A 16988-nucleotide genomic window follows, 5' to 3' on the forward strand; every position below is an offset into this window, starting at 1 on the left:
ATGCATTTTGAACCCTTGTTTTGTGCAAAGGACTGAGCGGAGTACTGTAAGGGATATCAAAGAGAATAAAACAGGAGTGCTGCTTTCCAAAGAGGGAAGCTGTCTTCTAAAGCAGATAGAACCAAATATTACAGAGTAATAAAACCAAGTAGTGTGGATGAGAAGCTTCATTTCACCGCAGGGATCTTGAGAGACTTGTAGAAATAAAATTTGACCCTACCCTTGAAGAATCGACAAGAACTTCAAGGGAGGATATGTATGTGGGATGAAAATACACCTCAACAAAGATGAAAAGCTAATAATATCCTTAGTACAGAAGTACATATATACTATATAATTCATAATTCATACTACAGATATAACAAAGGATTAATATCTTCGGTACGTTGTGGGTCATAATAATGTATTAAGAAAACCACTAAACCACCTATAGAAAAGCAGGCAAAAGACGTATTTACAGAAGAGGAAATGTGTGTAACTAATAAACATGTGATATATATTCAAGCTCAGTAGTAATTAAAGAAATGCAAATTCAAATAATTGCAATTTTTTAACCATTTCAAATTGTAAAAATTCTTGGAAGATATTATTCAGAGCCATTAAGGTATAAAGAAAGAGGGATTTTTGCATAAACTGGTACAACCAGTTATGGAAAATTTGATAATATGCATTAAGAACCACAGCAAAGCACTGAGTTATATATGTAAATGTGGTTAAAGGGGGAAATTTTAGGACGTATATGTTACTAGAATAAAATTTTTAAAACAACATAGGACTATACAACACAAACAATAAATCCTACTGTATACAATGGACTATAGTTAATAGTAAAACTATAAAAATGTTCTCTCATGAATTGTAACCAATGTACTGCACTAAGACAAGGTTTTAATAATAAGGTGCTATGTGGGAACTCTGGGTTTTTTCTACATGATTTTTCTGTAAACAAACAGCTTCTGTAATAGAAAAATAAATAAAAAATAAATAAAAACAGAACCACAGTAAATTTCAAATCTTTGTCCTCCAAAGTAATTCCACATCTAGGAATCAGTCATGAGGAAATAATCAAGGTTTATGTGTAATGATTTTCACCATAAAAAATATCCCTTAAAAAGCAGAGAGTTTAAAATAAATTATGATATACCTTCTGATAGAATATTGTCATTCAAAATATTTGTGAAGGATTTTAAATGACATAGGAAAAGCTAATGATCCACTGTTGAGTGAATATAACATACTATCTACAGTATATTCTCAAATTATAAAATTATATATATATAAATTATATATAAAATAATATATATGTATATATAGTCTAGAGACTACACCTACTCTGAAGGAGGTGTAGTCTCTAGAATTATATAATGAATATATGTATATATATTTGGGTGCATTTCTGCAATTTTTTGAATATATTCAGAAAAATTGCAGAAATGCACCAAAATATTCATTATAGTATTTCTGGATGGAATTATGGCTGATTTGGTTTCTTCTCTATATTTTATTTTCCATATTTTCATCAACTGAGCATGTACTGCTTTTATCATTAGGAAGTAAAAAAAAAAACCTTTTCAAATGAGTATTACCTGCCCTCTTCCTCCTTCCTCCCACATCTGATCCAAGAAATTTTGCCAACAGAACCACATATCTACTGACAATAATGATCTCCAACTTGGAATTCACTCTCTTTTTGCAAGACTTCCAGCACTTTATAACATTTGGCCAAATCAAATCCAAATCTGCCCTCTGCTGCTTCTATCTCCCAAAAATTTCTCTCAAGGCAAGACCCCAGATTTAAGAACTCTGCTCCTCCTTACCTTATGCCTTCTCATCTGACAACACAAGAAAGAGAAAATGGGGCTTTGACATCACTTTACAACCAAGAAGTGCCTTAGCCAAAAAGAACAAATTTTTAAATTCCAGGCTTCCTACTACATTAAGCAAACCAGTTAGTTGTATAAATCCGAGCTCCATATATCCAGGTTATTCAGAAGAAATACTTGTAAATTTGTGACCAAATGACTGAAGTCTAAACTGCCAAGTAAACCTTCATCAAATACTTTAATACCTACTCCTCTTTTATCAGACTCTCATCTATTTGGGAAAACACGATAACCTGTCAATTCAGGGAAATGCAGATGTTAGGTTCCAAAAGGAAGAAAACGACTTCACAGCCTTCCTGGAGAGGGGTGTATCAGAATTGTCTCTGCAGAATAAGAAAGCAGATGCACTGGAACTGTTCGGACAGATTGGATAAAACGATGTTGCTTGTAGAAATCCCAGCCCACAACCTCAGCATAAAGAAAAATGACTTTATGTTCATTAATTCCATCTAAGTTTTGTGTTAGAGCCCATCTCAATGGGTTGGAGGTTAATTCTCTTTGGTCATTATTAGGCTCCCTGTTCCCATCCCAGAGCTGTCAAGGACCAGAAGGCATTCAGACTATCCAGAGAAAGAGGGAGCTCTCTAATGTCCCTTTTGCCATGGTTGCTGCAGGCACCTTATTAATTGAGCCTGCACATGCCATGAGTAGGTAACAGGAATTTTCCAGGAGGCAGGCACTTCTGTACTAGGGTCCCACCTCCTTGGAATCCCCTTGCAGTCTTTCTGGATACTTCAGATCCCCTGATAGGCTCTTTGTCCCCCTCAACTCCCTGTTCCCAAGGGAATCTCAGTCTAGGCTGGCAAGACCCACCCAGCTCTTTGTTGAGCAGCTGTTATCACAATAAAGCAGCTTCACTGTCTCTTAAAAAAAACAGGAAGAAGAAGAAGAAAGAATAATAATAAAAAGACCCACCCAGTCTCAGCTTCTCCAAACTACTCTGCTTCTTTCTACAACCCTACACTCCCTCCTATTCTTGCACAATGAGAAGGTCCCCATACTCAGAACCTGAATCCTAAAACTATTCTCTCTTTCCTTGAGGACAGGAAGGGCTGACTTCAAACTCTCCTGGATGTTGAGAGAATTATTTCCATTTATATTTCCAGGGCAGTAAAGAGAAGAGAAAACAAAACAGAAGACATCTAAATTGAACAAGTCTGAACAGTCACATTCTTCTCTATTCTTGTTTATTTTTTCAAATTCTATATCCTAGCATGCCTCACATGAGCAATCACCCCACAATAAATTCACTCTGTTCCTTCCTCAAACCCTTTTCAGGGGCCTGCAGTGCCCCTTATCTGTTTACTTTTTAAAGCAACTTTAAGAAGAGATATTATTTTATATTTCGCCCATGTAAAAATGGGAGGGCAGAGGTCTGTACTTTCTCTTACCCTGACGAGACCGTGCCGTCTCGTAGAGACTCGAACCTCTTCCTGCCCTTAGAGTGCTCCCCCTACACCTCTGGCTGTGAAGGTCTGGACTGAAAAAAAATGCTGTACCGAGTGGCAATTCTTCCATCCCCAGAAGGCCACTCTCTCCTCAATCTTGAAAGATAAACAAATCCCAGCAGTTGAGTGTCTCCCATGCACTCCTTTCTGCAAAAGCTTACTGTGGATTACATTTTAAAGATATTGCTAGCTTTTCATATTATTTATAATATTAGTTAAGACCATTTTAGCTGTGAGTAACAGATACCTATTCAAGAGTAGAACAAAAGCCCAGAATCAGCAATCACTCGAATCTCTCTCCAGTTCTTTTCTCAGCTTTGTCAGTGCATCTGCCGATTTCTTGCCTCTTGGGGTAGCCTGGGTTTTTCACTTTTCCATTCATAGAGCAGCCCTTATTCCTACCAAAGAGGCTTCCTCCTATTTTTGTTGTGGTGGTGGTGGTGGTTTGCACTAGCAGAATCTAATCAGTTGTTTTTAAAGATTCTTGCTTAAATTCACATTAATCAGAAGCATTTAATTTTTTAAACCACCAAGAGTCCAAATTTGGAATCTAAAAACTAAATAATACAAAATAAAATAAAAACTCAAAATGCAGCAGCAATAGCATTGGATTTGTTTCTTCCACATTTACTGAAGTTTAAGTAAACAATATACGATTGCTCAAGCCAAATCTATCGTGTTTGAATAGAGATGACTTACTTCACCATTATTAGAGGGCTGAAAGAGGGAAGAGAATCCTAACTAGATAGGATGGAGTATAGCTTTGCTTGGCACCTCTGATTTAGTTCAAGGAATCCAAACAGCGGAATCTGAAGCCGAATCTCTGTTGAAAGCCAGCCTACTCCCCAACCAGCTGTTGCCAAGTGAGGAGGCAGATGTAAGGAAGGCTCTCCTGCCAGGAGAGTGCAGCCTGCTTGCCCTGGGCAAAATCTTAACTAGGAGTATTTTTTTTTCCTCCACTTTCAACTACTCTGAGCCCAGGCGCTGTTTTTTCTGGGGGGGTTGTTTGTTTGTTTGTTTGACACAACCACCTCCCCACATGAAATTTGCTTAGGGGTATGGAATTTGAAATACCCCCTAAATATCCCAGAGCTCTTCCTTGAGCACTAGCTCCTGCTATAAGCACAGGTGTTGACACCGGGCATGATGAAGGGAATGCACATGACCTCATGGTCATTAACCGAAGGGAAACACAGGGTAAGATCTGTGTTGAAAGGAAGATGAGGGAAAAGAATCTGGGTCGTGCTAGTGTGTGAAGGGCACTTGCCAGGGCAAGCCCAGTTTAAAATGCAGCCTGAAAGGACTTCACCCAAAAGCAGAAGGTGCTTTAATGCCACATGATGAGCCCCATTTAGGCTGAAGTATTGCATCCAAGCAGTTCCTTTGCATCCTTCGAGGGGTTAGAAAATAGGAAAAACAACCGTATTTCACAAATAATTTGAAACTCAAATACCTCTTCTGAAAATTCAAAATTAATACAAATTAGTCATTCCCATTAATTCCCATTTCCTTTCAATGCCACAGGAATTGTGTGTGTGTGTGTGTGTGTGTGTGTACAGCCATCTATTTTAAGGAATTTGCTCCTGTGATTGTGTAGACTGTGAAGTCTGAAATCTGCAGAGCTGGAAATTCCAATAAGAGTTGACACTGATGTCTTCGAGTCCAAAAATCTATAGAGGAACCCAGTAGAAGGGAGGCTCAGAGAAGAGTAGATAGTATAGACTTGAGGCAGAATTTCTTCTCTTTTTTCGGAACCCTAAATTCTTTACTCTTCAGACCTCCAACTGATTAGATGAGTCTGACTCATATTCTCAAGGGTTATCTTTACTTAAAGCCAACTGATGACAGATGCTAAACACATCTGCAATATACCTCCACAGCAACACTGAGTCAGTGATGGACCAAACAACTTGACACCACAACTTAGCCAAGTTGATGCATGAAATTGACCATAACATTTTGACAGTACAGAAAAAAAAAATTATCTTGATTTTAAAACTAAAAATGGCCTTTCACAAGTTGATTTCTGTCACAAACCTGGTAAGAGTCCTTTTTGTTAATACTTGGACTACATTCAGGGCCATCTTAAAGAAAGCAGTACTCTTGTCCTGCTTCCAAGGTCATTGTTACTTTAGAGAAGAAACTATATTGGCTTCAGGTTTTTCTGTGGCCACAATTTCCTATAGCCATGAAGGAAGGAATGAAGCATGCTCTTCACCAAGTCAGCCCGGGTCACAAGCCTCATTAGCCCAGTTCTGTAGCCAAACTACCTACTTGGACACAAACCAATCACATTTTTCCACTCTTTCTTATTGGGTCTGATGGGTCTGTTGTGCTGACTGTCTACAAAGTTTCAATTTCATTTAGTGTCAAATACATTAAATTTGTAAAAGCATAAAAAATATCATGTCTTAGAAATGAAAATTCAGTAAATATCAAGTTGCAATATTGAAAGAGAGGACGCTCTAACCACCATAATTTATCAAAAAAGCCAATGGCTTCAAAATTCAAGAGTGTTTTTGCCTTTTATTATATGGAATGAATGATGGAGTATTTTCATGAATGATGAGTCCATGTGGCATTTAAATTCAATGAGTGAAAATAACAGAAAAGAAATTTGGAGAGAATCCAAGAAATCTCAGCATAAAAAAAAGCATGCCATCATACAAAAAACTGACATTTATAAGAGTTGCAGCTTCATTGTAACAGTGAACTGTAGTTCCTAATATAATAAAAAATGTTTTCTATGTCATTAGTACAATTATTTCTTTTAAAACTTTGTATATACAAAGATAAGAACTGGAAGTGAAACAAGAAAAATGAAAATGATTTGATATGTTAGAGGTTAAGATTGTGAGAGAATGTTTTTCTTTCTTTTTATAAAAAAATTTATTTTGGGAAATAAATTTGAAAACGTAAAAATTACAGGAAAATATTGTTTTCTCTTTACTAATTTGAATGTTGCTTAAGGCATTTCATAACAGAGAATGGAATTCAAATTTAACTGTGACATTATTGTGATGATTAAATCTTTCCAAGTGAAAATAGGAATGAGAACTAGAAATACTATTAAAGGATTCAAAAATATCTGCTTAACAGTTAAATTCAGGCCATAATTTCAGTGACTTTTCAGGCTGCAAATATCTATTGCAAGAATCTATTCATTCAAGGAAAAAAGTAAACTGTCAGACATATTTCTAAATGCACCTCAGTTGCTTCAGAAATAAAACTAAATTTTATCTGATAAACATCTTTCCTTCCTATGGTGGCTTGACTTATGTACTCCAAATTTAGACATGTTCTTAGTTATAATCCACATCCACAGTCTCTTGAATATGTTATTTTCAGTTAAAGTGTGGCCCAACTGAATGAGGTTAGGTCTGAATCCAGATTACTGGAGTCTTTTAAAAGCCAAAGAAATGCATAAATAGAAAGAAAAAGCCAGGGAGAAGAGAGGTCCAGAAGTCATCAGGAACCCAGAACAGAGAAGTAAGGGCTTTGCCATCCAAGGAGAAAGCCAAGGAACCCAAAGATGCCAGTGAAAATACGCCATGAGGAAGCAAGCCTTCCAGCCTTCAAAACTATTAGACAATAAATTCCCATTGTTTAAGTCAACACATTGCATGATATTTGTCATAGCAGTTTTGGAAAACTAAGACAGTTTCTGCACCAAGAGTGGGGTGCTACTATTAGTAATATTAGGAAAATGGAAACAATTTTGGAATTGAGTATTGGGTAAAGGATGGAAGAATTGCAAAGTGCTTGACAGAAAAAGCCTAAATTGCTTTTAAGAGACTGTTGGTAGAAATATAGACATTAAAAGTATTTCCAGGGTGGGAACGGGATGCAAGTGTAGTTCAGTGGTAGAATTCTTACCTGCCACACAGGAGACCCAGGTTTGATTCCCTGACCATGCACTTCCCAAAACACAAACAAAAGTTCAGCAAATGGTGCTGCAGTAACAGAATACTCACATGGAAAAATAATGAAATATGATCCCATCATAGAACATACCAAAAAAAAGTATTTCTGATGAGGCCTTAGAAGGAAATGATGAATATGCTATCAGAAAGTGGAGGAAAGGTGATCCTTGTTATAAAGTAGCAAAGAACTGGGCAAAATTGTGTTCTGATGTTGGATGGAAGGAAGAACTTAAAAGTGATAAACTTAGACATTTAACTGAGGAGATTTCTAAGCTAAGTGTAGAAGCTAAGTGGTTTCTCCTTGCAGCATAGTTAAATGCAAAAGGACAGGGATAAGCTGAGAATTAAACTCTTAAACACAAAGGAGCTAGAAATTGATGATCTTGAAAATTCTCAGCCTATTCAAGCAGTGTACTCTGAGACTAGGACCAGAAGCAGCTCTATCAGGGATCTCCCTGTGTTTCCAGGAAGTGAGTCCACATAGAACAGAGTTCCACATGAGAGTTTATGTGAACAACCATATGCTAAAGAAAGTGTCGCTGAATGTAAATCCAGCCAGCCATTTAAGAAGAAGTCAAGATTGGAAATGCATTTATTCATGAAGGAACCATAGAAGGTCCTTTTTTCTAATGGTTTGGACCCCCTTGAACCACACACAAAACTGACAAGTTTTTTGCAAAATTTTTATGAACACAAGCACTGACAGCCTGGATGGAAAGGAACAGAGAAGGGACAAATTAAAGGAAGAATGACTTCAAGAACAGGACCATGGAAGCAGAGGTCTGGTCCCAAAAGATTTCCTCAGGCTAAGAGCTTAGGTCAACTCATGCATGTGGAAAGGACAGGTCCATCCTTGTGCTTAGAGGGGACAGGCCATCTCCCCTGACTCTTTTCAGTCTTGGAATGGGGGACCTCTCACCCTAGGTGTTCATGGAGAGTCCCAACACTCTGGGAAGGTGGGTCCTGTGCTTCAGCATTCCCAAAGAGCTACCAATATGATGCTTGGAGAAGGTGGGGTTTTCACGTCAGCGTTCAGGTCATACATGGCCATTATACAAGCACTTGAGAAAGATGAAGCCTTTTCTCAACATGCCTAGAGGAGAAAGCATCCACCCAGAAATGACTCTCTGAACTTGAACTCTAATGACATTTACCCTGTTGGGTTTCAAACTAGTTCGGGACCTGTGCCCCTGTTTTCCTTCCAATCACTTCTTTCTGGAATGGCAATGTCTATCTTATGCCTATTCCACCATTATCTTTTGGAAGCAGATGTACGTTCCATCAGAAAGAGGATTTTGCCCCTAAATGGACTACACCCATAACTGATTTTGATGCCACTTTGGACTTAGAATTGTTACTGAAATGACTTATAGATGTTGGGATATGAGGATGGATGGATGGATTTTGCACAGGGGAAGAACATGCCTTTTTGAGATCCAGAGGGCAGACTGTGTTGGTTTTCGTTATATACTCCAACCTTAGACATGCTCTTGGTCTTAATCTGCATTTTGGTAAGTGTGAACCCATCGTAAATAGGATCTCTCGAAGATGATAATGTGAAGTTTGATCTTAATGTAGATTACTGGAATCCTTTATAAGCATAAGAAATTTATAAACAGAGAGAAAAAGTCACAGAGAAGAAGTCAGCAGGAACCTAAAGAGAAAGGAGAGTACATCGCCATATAATGGAAAAGCCACGGAACCCAACGATTACTGCCCAGCCAAAACTCTACCAATGCTAGGAGGAAGCAAGTCTTCCACCCTCTGAAACAATATGACAATATGACAATAAACCCCACTGTTTAAGCCAACCCATTGTGTGGTGTTTGTCATAGCTGCTTTGGAAAACAAGACATTTCCTAAATATCAAAATGGAAATATATTATTTTAAATATTCTAAATTTCGCTGTCATTGATCAAAGCTGATCTTGTGGGTACATAAGTACTGAGAATAAATACAATCTATTAACATTTAAGAAATTCCAATTCAGTAGAAAATGTGAGAAACCTTCAAGAGATAAATCTTACATCAGCAGAGAGAAATGATTCTCTGTTTCTTCTTTCTCAAATCAAAATGAAACTTTTAGTACTGTATTTCTTTTTCAACCACATGCCCATTCTATTCCAGAGTCTCAAACAAATCTCCATTTCTTCGGATAGCCATTTGTCTGCCAAGGATAATAGGAAAATTAATGAAAATATTTGATTACTAAATAAACTAGAACGAATGTCAATCATTGAATATTGTCATGTTCTTGCCATGACTGCAAAGATAGTAGTCACATTGAAAAGATAGTGCTTGTCTAAGTTTCATAATACTGCTGTCACAAAATACTACAAACTGGGTAGCCCAAACAACAGACATTTATTCTCTCACAGTTCTGTGGTCTAGAAGCCTGAAACTAAAGTGTTGTGTGGGGCGGGGGGGCATGCTTCCTCTGAAGCCTGTCAAGGAGATTTCTTCCTTGCCTCTTCCTAGCTTCAGGTGGTTTGCCAGCAATTTTGGGGTTTTCTTGGCAGCACTTCAATCTCTGCCTTCTTCATCAGATGACCTTCTCCCCTATGTCTTCATGTCTTCCTCCTTCCTATAATGACATCAGTCATATTGAATTGAGGGCCCACCAAGCTCCAGTATGATCTCATTTTAACTTAACTAATGCCATCTGCAATTAATCTTTTTCCAAATAGGGTGACATTCACAGGTGCAGGGGTTGGCCTTCAAGATAACTTTTGGGGGGTAGGAACAGAATTCAATGCATAATAGTGATGAACTCTACTAGAGGCCTCATGGAAGATTTTATAGCTGAGATAGAAAGTGAGTTCCCTTTTACATACTAATGCTCACAGATGACAATGGCTGCTGGAGGGTTCTGTTGATAAGCATTTTGAATCACCTCCGTAATTATTCAGTGGCATCTGCTGTAGGCATGAGGTGGCTGGGTGTGTAGTAGAGGAAGGTGTATTTATGGCTAAGGATACATATTTTATATTCCTGCAACATCACTTTTAAGCCGTGTCTAATTATCTACAATTCCTCTGGATGTAACTTGTTCTCTCTAATCACTGGGCCTTTTCTCATGCTATTCCCCATGTCTGAAACATCCTCCGGCGCCTGGCTTTACCACTCAGAGCTCTGGAACGTCTGAGGAAAGATGACAACCCCTCTCCATCTCTGATCCAGAGCAAAACAATTAAGGAAATGCAAAAAATGAGCAAAAAGCACACATTAGCACTGGAAGCTGGGGAAATGAACCATTGCACTGCCAGAAATTTCTGTCATGTGCAGTGAAGAGAAGACCAGATTGAAGAAAGGCACAGAATGTGCATGTGCATCATTGTAAGGGAGCAGACGGATCTCTCAGGAAATTAGGTGGAAGAAAAATAAAAAATAAATGAATTAAATTTAAAAAAAGAAAACAGTTTCTCATTAGGATGGGCAAAGGCAGGTGTGAGAGAAATAGAAGGAGCTGGGGGAACAGTTCACTCTGATTTGCTCAGTCTCAGACAAGAGAATGTGTGTGGGGGGTGAGTAATAAGGACCCTGGGGTAGGAGCAGCTCCCCTGGGCAAGGAACTGACAATGGCATGGAATCACTAAAAGCAGCTGAGATTCGGGGACTACTTATGCTGCGTAGGCACAAGCCAAGCAGAGTGGGCCCATGCTAAACTTGACATTTGTTTATCTTTTCCCCACAGGAAACTCCTTTATTTTTAATTTCCTTTTTTTAAAAAAAAAAATGAAAGTAACATTAAAGTTAAGGAAAGCAAGGGGGCCCATGAAATATAAAACCCCCTCCAACTCCTCAGCTTGCCATGTACATAAACCCACACAATACAGTCTGTCTTTGAACCAATATTGATGGTTCTGGTTTACGTGACTCCAGACTTGTTTACTGCCTATGTAAATGTATTCTCACATATTTAATAAATGGCCTTATACTGTCCCGCAGCCTGCTTTTTTATTCAAAACATTTGGACAGCTTTCATGACAGCATATTTGGGTCCATCTTATACTTTACATCACTATGTAATATTCTACCATATGAGTAGACTGTGATTTTACTAACTGTTAATTGATGAATGTTTAAGTTGTTCCCAATGTTTCTACAAAGATAAACAATGCTGCTATGTACAAATGCTTATCTATTTATGTCGTGCAATTATGTCTAAAGAAGAATTCAAATTTCGAGAATTAGTTATTTTCTCAAAGAGTATGCATATTTGAAACTGTAATACCTATTATCAACTCATATTTCCACAGGCACACAATATACACAATATAGGAGAGATCTTTCCCACACTGTTGGCAATACAGAAACATCAACCTAAATGTCTAACAGGAAAGTGCTGCCTAAGGAACTTACGTCATGTATGAAGAAATATAGGCAACTATTTAAAATTATGGTGTAGAAGAATTTTTGATCATATGAGAATATGCTAATGACATTAAGGAGAGAAAAGAAAGAGACAAACAAAAACATATGGTAGGATACTATCCTTCTGAGATTTAGTTTCTTCACTAATGAAGATAATAATGCCCATCCTACTTCATTAGGATCAAAATCAGATAATTTTCATAAAAATGATAAGTAAACTGCGAAGTGCCTGACATATTATAAGACTCCTTAATTGAAACAAATGCTGATATTTTCCCAAAAGCTCTAAGTCAGTGGAATAACACAGACCAAAGCCGCTGGAATTGTTCATAGAAGGCCGACCAGAGGTACGGTTGCAGGAATGCAGTTTTTGCTCTGTTAATAAACTACATGACAATATTGTCAATCACACAGAGGCCTCACGGACATACAGAGGTCATGTGGAACGGCCTGTACAGATTTGCACAGAGCTCTCCTTTGCTTTCCATTCCCACTATTAATACTATTAAGAGTGTTCGCTTCTTCCATAAATCCTCCCCTGACCACTGGCCTCGAATTATTTCCCTTTTTCTTACCTTCTTCTGTATACCTCATTTAAACACATTATCACCCAATGCCTTGAACAGTTATTTTAATGCTCTGTGCATGTGTATTAGCTGTGAGTCAGACAGATTCAGTCCAAATCTCTCTCTTACCTGGGGCCCATTTTATCTGTATGACCTTGAGCTAGTTATTTAACCTTTTGTCTCGACTCAATTTCTTCATCTGATAAACAAGGATAAAATAATTTAGTTTAGGAGATTATAAGCTTACCTTATACTGTACCTGCCACAAATAAGGTTTCAATAAATGTTAACATTATTATTGTTATTATCTCTATTATTAGAGTACACGCTCCTTATCTAGATTTACATATCCTTTATGAATCTGGCACAGTGCTATTTTCTTCACATGACACCTAAGTGATCCCAATATAAGCTTTTCTTTTTGTATGGGCTCATACTCAGACTCACAGTATTAAAATAATAAAACAGAAAAGATTATAAGCAGAATGTCTAATACTCCTTTGGGGATAGAAGGTGGAAGGGAGAAGGGAAGGTGAAGTAGGAGGAAACATATGGAAGAAAAAGAAAACACAGGGTCCTCAAAGAACATGCACCAGAGTTTGACAAAGCCAAAGTGTGTCTGAAGGGGGAAAAATATCTTCACAGCAGATCATAAAACATTGGCAGCTGACACATATTAATATTTTTAAATTCACAGAAACAAAAGCCTAAGTTAAACCCTTGGCATTTGTATCAAATTATGAGCAGCTCCCAGATACTGTAGTTTCCTCTTACTCAACCGAGCAAGTGTCATTCAGAGTTTATGGCTGAACAAAATGTCTGGGCTAAAATTTGACTTAATGATGTCAGAGAGTCTCAAAGTAGTTTGCACTGAGCAAAGGAAAACAACGCCTCCAATCTCCAGGGAGCTTATCCTCAGAGGAGAGAGGTCCTGAAGCACAGAGAAAAATTTGCCACCATGCTTTTCAGCTTTAGAATGATTTAAACAATCTCAAAGCCATCTTTTTGTTCATATATCCCTACTTTCATATTTGTAGCTCAAACAAAGAAGAAACTAGTTGCCTGTTTAAATAACGATCCTTGGCTGGTAGCAAACTGCACCTGGGCAGGGCTGCTAATTGGCAATTTTAGGGACCCATGGGGCTGGCAAGGTCTCCTGAGCAGTGATCAACAGCATCTGATGTATAACAGGAAAGGAGACATTGGGGATTCATAGTAAAATGTGTCTATTTTATCACATTTTTAAAGAGATGCATTTAAAACAGTAAGCCATATAAAGATTTCACCTCCTCACTCACAAAAAGCACATACTATATTTAAGTGCTCAATATTCAGTATGAAATAGGTTGGTATAAAATATGTATTTTATGAAATTATTTTAACCCCCACAAGGGGCCGTCATATGGAACTGCTCGTGGAACTTAAATTCATTAAGCTTCTCCAATTTTGGGTTTTTCTTGGAATCAGTTAAATTTTGACATTACAGATGTAGGAAGAACTAAGTCTGCAAGCAGCTTTTTTTTAATAGCAGGATTTTGGCACCACATTGGGCACTCAGTAAATATTTGTCTAGTTATTAACCAATAAAAATATACTTGATGCACTCAGTTTCTACTCAGAAGCTGGGGGGAGGAGGAGAAAGGAAGGAAGGGAAAGCAGAGTCCTTCTACCCTTTAAGGGGTGAGCAGCTGGTGCGTCTGCTGAGCACTCCTTATACCAAAGTATGTCTGGCTCCACTGCTTAGTAGCGCTGTTGCAAAATAAATCCACAGCCTGAACATTGTAACACCTAGAAAAAGGGGTTCACCCACCTTCAAGAGCGATATTGGCCTAGCAAAGGATTTGCGTCGATTCCCCCTTCTTGGAAAACTCTTGGGAGACAGTTCTATAGGAGGAGGCTTCCTCCTCGTACCTAGTGCCCCCTTTTGCCTGCAGACAATGTCTGGGGTCAGAATGTGTTTTACTTGCATTAATTAAACATTTTGAAAATCTAAAAACTCCATCTATATTGTAAACCTATGTAAGGATTCCAGGATTGATCTACATGAATTGAATTTTATCCCCCCCCAAAAATTCATGAAGGTAATTTTGAAGGCACATAATAGAGGAAGTATTATGAATGACTGAAACGTCTAAGGGAAAATATCATCCTCACAGATTACCGTTCTTATATGTATCTATTTCCTGTGGGTTTCTCTATAAATGAGATTTTATAAAGTCACATTTAATTTGCCTATTTTAAAATTCTATGTCACATTACTTTGCAAGGCCACTACTTTGTATATTCATGATTAAGAGAAAAAATCTCTTTACTTTGCAATTTCAGCATAATGCCGTCTGTTATAATTTCCTTCTCATCATTAAAATGTGGAATATAACTATTTGTTTAAGGTTAGAAAATTTGAAGGTGAAATCGAGCTATTTTAAATGTAACTAAATCACTAAGTCTAGTCATAAAACATCCTTTAGAGGAGGCTGAATTTGTAAAGTATTTCAATAGTCTCCATCTTAAAAAGCTTCCAGAGAATTCATGGCCGTCCCAGAGAACTCCACAATTCATCTGCCTGCCTGCAGAGAGTTGAACGGGATAGTCTGTAGGGATCCTTTTGGGCTCTGCAAGTTAGACCACAGGGCCATGAATTTCTCACGTTTACTTGGGATCACAGAGCACAGGCTACTTAGTGCAGGAATCTGGCCTTCTCCTGGCAGCGGGGAGGTCTCTAACAGAGCCCGCCACTCTCTAAAGGCCTGCTAATGAATTCACATTTGGTAAATGCCTGGATGGATACATAGATCCTATCCTGAAGAAGCATAGGAAGTGGAAAAGGACCTCTCAATGCCCATTTTCTAGTTCGCTACAAGATATAAAGAGCTACACAAAAGATACCAGAGATTAAAAAAAACAGCTAACTTTTCTCTTGATACAAATCTACATACACCCAATCCTCCACTCTACCATATGAGAAAATTGAGTCGGAACTACTGAAATAAACATATAGACGATCACACACATATATACATACATATACACACACAAGCATGTGCACAAAACATAAAAAGAAGCCAGATGTTCAGAGTGGGACTCTGGAATTGATCTGATTAAGGATTTTTTAAAAATTCCTTATATTGCCTTATTTTCTAAATATTCAAAATTAAGTAGCTTTCTTATAATTAGAAAATAGTTACTAAAGCATAAACTTTAACTTGGCCAGTTTTTATTTTTCATATATTTTTAGAATCCACTTAGCTTCAAGGGGTTGTAAATGATGTGGGAAAAGGTGATAGCACATTTCTAATGTAGAAATCAAATAAAATATATAACCAACATTTTGGACATCGTATCTAATCTACCTTATTAACAAGACAAAAGAAGAACAGAAAGTAATGTTTCCATTTATATTCTAGACTAAAATCCTTTTGGGTTTCCAGACACTATGATAACTACTTTAAATGCATAAATGAGCCAAAATTTCATGTAAAATCACAAGTGCTTCTATCACAAGCACAACCAGCTGTGTTTAGAATTTATGTCTTGATATTTTCAAAGACCAACAAATTTAAATCTGCTATAGAAGCTAATTACTTCCACAACCCATTTCCTGTGGCCAGTGAGAGAAAAAAAAATTGCAAGTAAAATCAATTTTATTTATTCTGATTGTCTTATTCAAAAAAACTTTTTAAACATTTGTTAGTAGCCAGGCACTATGCTGAACGTTGAAAATGCAAAAAGTATCATTATTAATCAATAAGAAAAGACAAACTAAGTTTTTAAAATGTGCAGAACATTTGACAAGACATTTTGCAAAAGATATCCAAATGACCAAGAAGCAAGTGAGTAGGTGTTCAACATCATTATTCATCAGAAAAAATGCAAATTAAAACCACATTCCGTATCCACCCAAATGACTAAAATTGGAAGAATGAGCACATCAAGTATTGACGAAGCGCTGGAGCAGCTGCAACTCTCACACATCATGAAGGGAGAGTGAACTATTACAACCTCTTTGGAAAACTGTTAGGCAGTTTCTCATAAAGTGAAAAATATGCCAACCCTGTGATCCAGCAGTTTCACTCCTAGGTATAGACCCAAGAGAAACGAAGGCAAAATGTCCACAAAAAGACAAGGATGTTAATATCATCTTTATTCATAATTGCTCCAAACTGGAAATGACCCAAATATTCTTCAACAGGAAAATGTTACATTCATACAATGGAATGCTAAATGACAATAAAAGAAATTCTACTGATACACACAATGAAACAAATGAACCTCAAAATATTACTAGCACAAAAGAGTACAAACTAAGTGATTCCATTTATCATTTCCATTTATATTCAAGAACAGCAAAAGTAATCTATGCAATAGAAGTCAGAATGCTGGTTACCTGGGGCTGGAAGCAGAAGTATTTAAACTGTTGGCTGGGAAGGAGCAGGAGGGAACTTTCTGGAATGATGGAATCTTCTCCATCTTGACCTAAGTAGCGGTTACATGGATGTAAACCTAAGTAAAAAGTAACTGAGCCATACCCTAAAATTTTGTGCACTTTACTGCATGACAATCACACCTCAATTTTTAAAAAATAAAATGATTAGGTCCCCACTTCAAAAAATCATGATAGGAGTGAGCTAATAGTAATAAGATGTGATCTGTGCAACAATATACTTAATGAACAGAGTGCCTAGGGAGTCCAGATAAGAAATCAAAAGTTCTGTCTGGGGAATGCTCAAAGGCACCAGGAGCAAGTGTGGAATTGGTTCTTCATTATGACCTCATATCCCAGGAAAATCTCTTGC

General features: G+C 37.4%; 1 protein-coding gene across 1 annotated transcript in view; it reads right to left on the minus strand.

Moving 5' to 3' along the window:
* GPR63 (G protein-coupled receptor 63) overlaps positions 1-16918 on the minus strand; it is a 111355-nt gene extending 94437 nt beyond the window's left edge. The window contains exon 1 of the mRNA XM_077162438.1: positions 16580-16918. The gene's annotated coding sequence lies outside the window, so the exon portion shown is untranslated. The remainder of the gene's footprint in view (positions 1-16579) is intronic.
* Between the last annotated feature and the right edge of the window lie 70 nt (positions 16919-16988).

Source organism: Tamandua tetradactyla, chromosome 5 (assembly GCF_023851605.1).
Source record: "Tamandua tetradactyla isolate mTamTet1 chromosome 5, mTamTet1.pri, whole genome shotgun sequence".
NCBI lineage: Eukaryota > Metazoa > Chordata > Mammalia > Pilosa > Myrmecophagidae > Tamandua > Tamandua tetradactyla.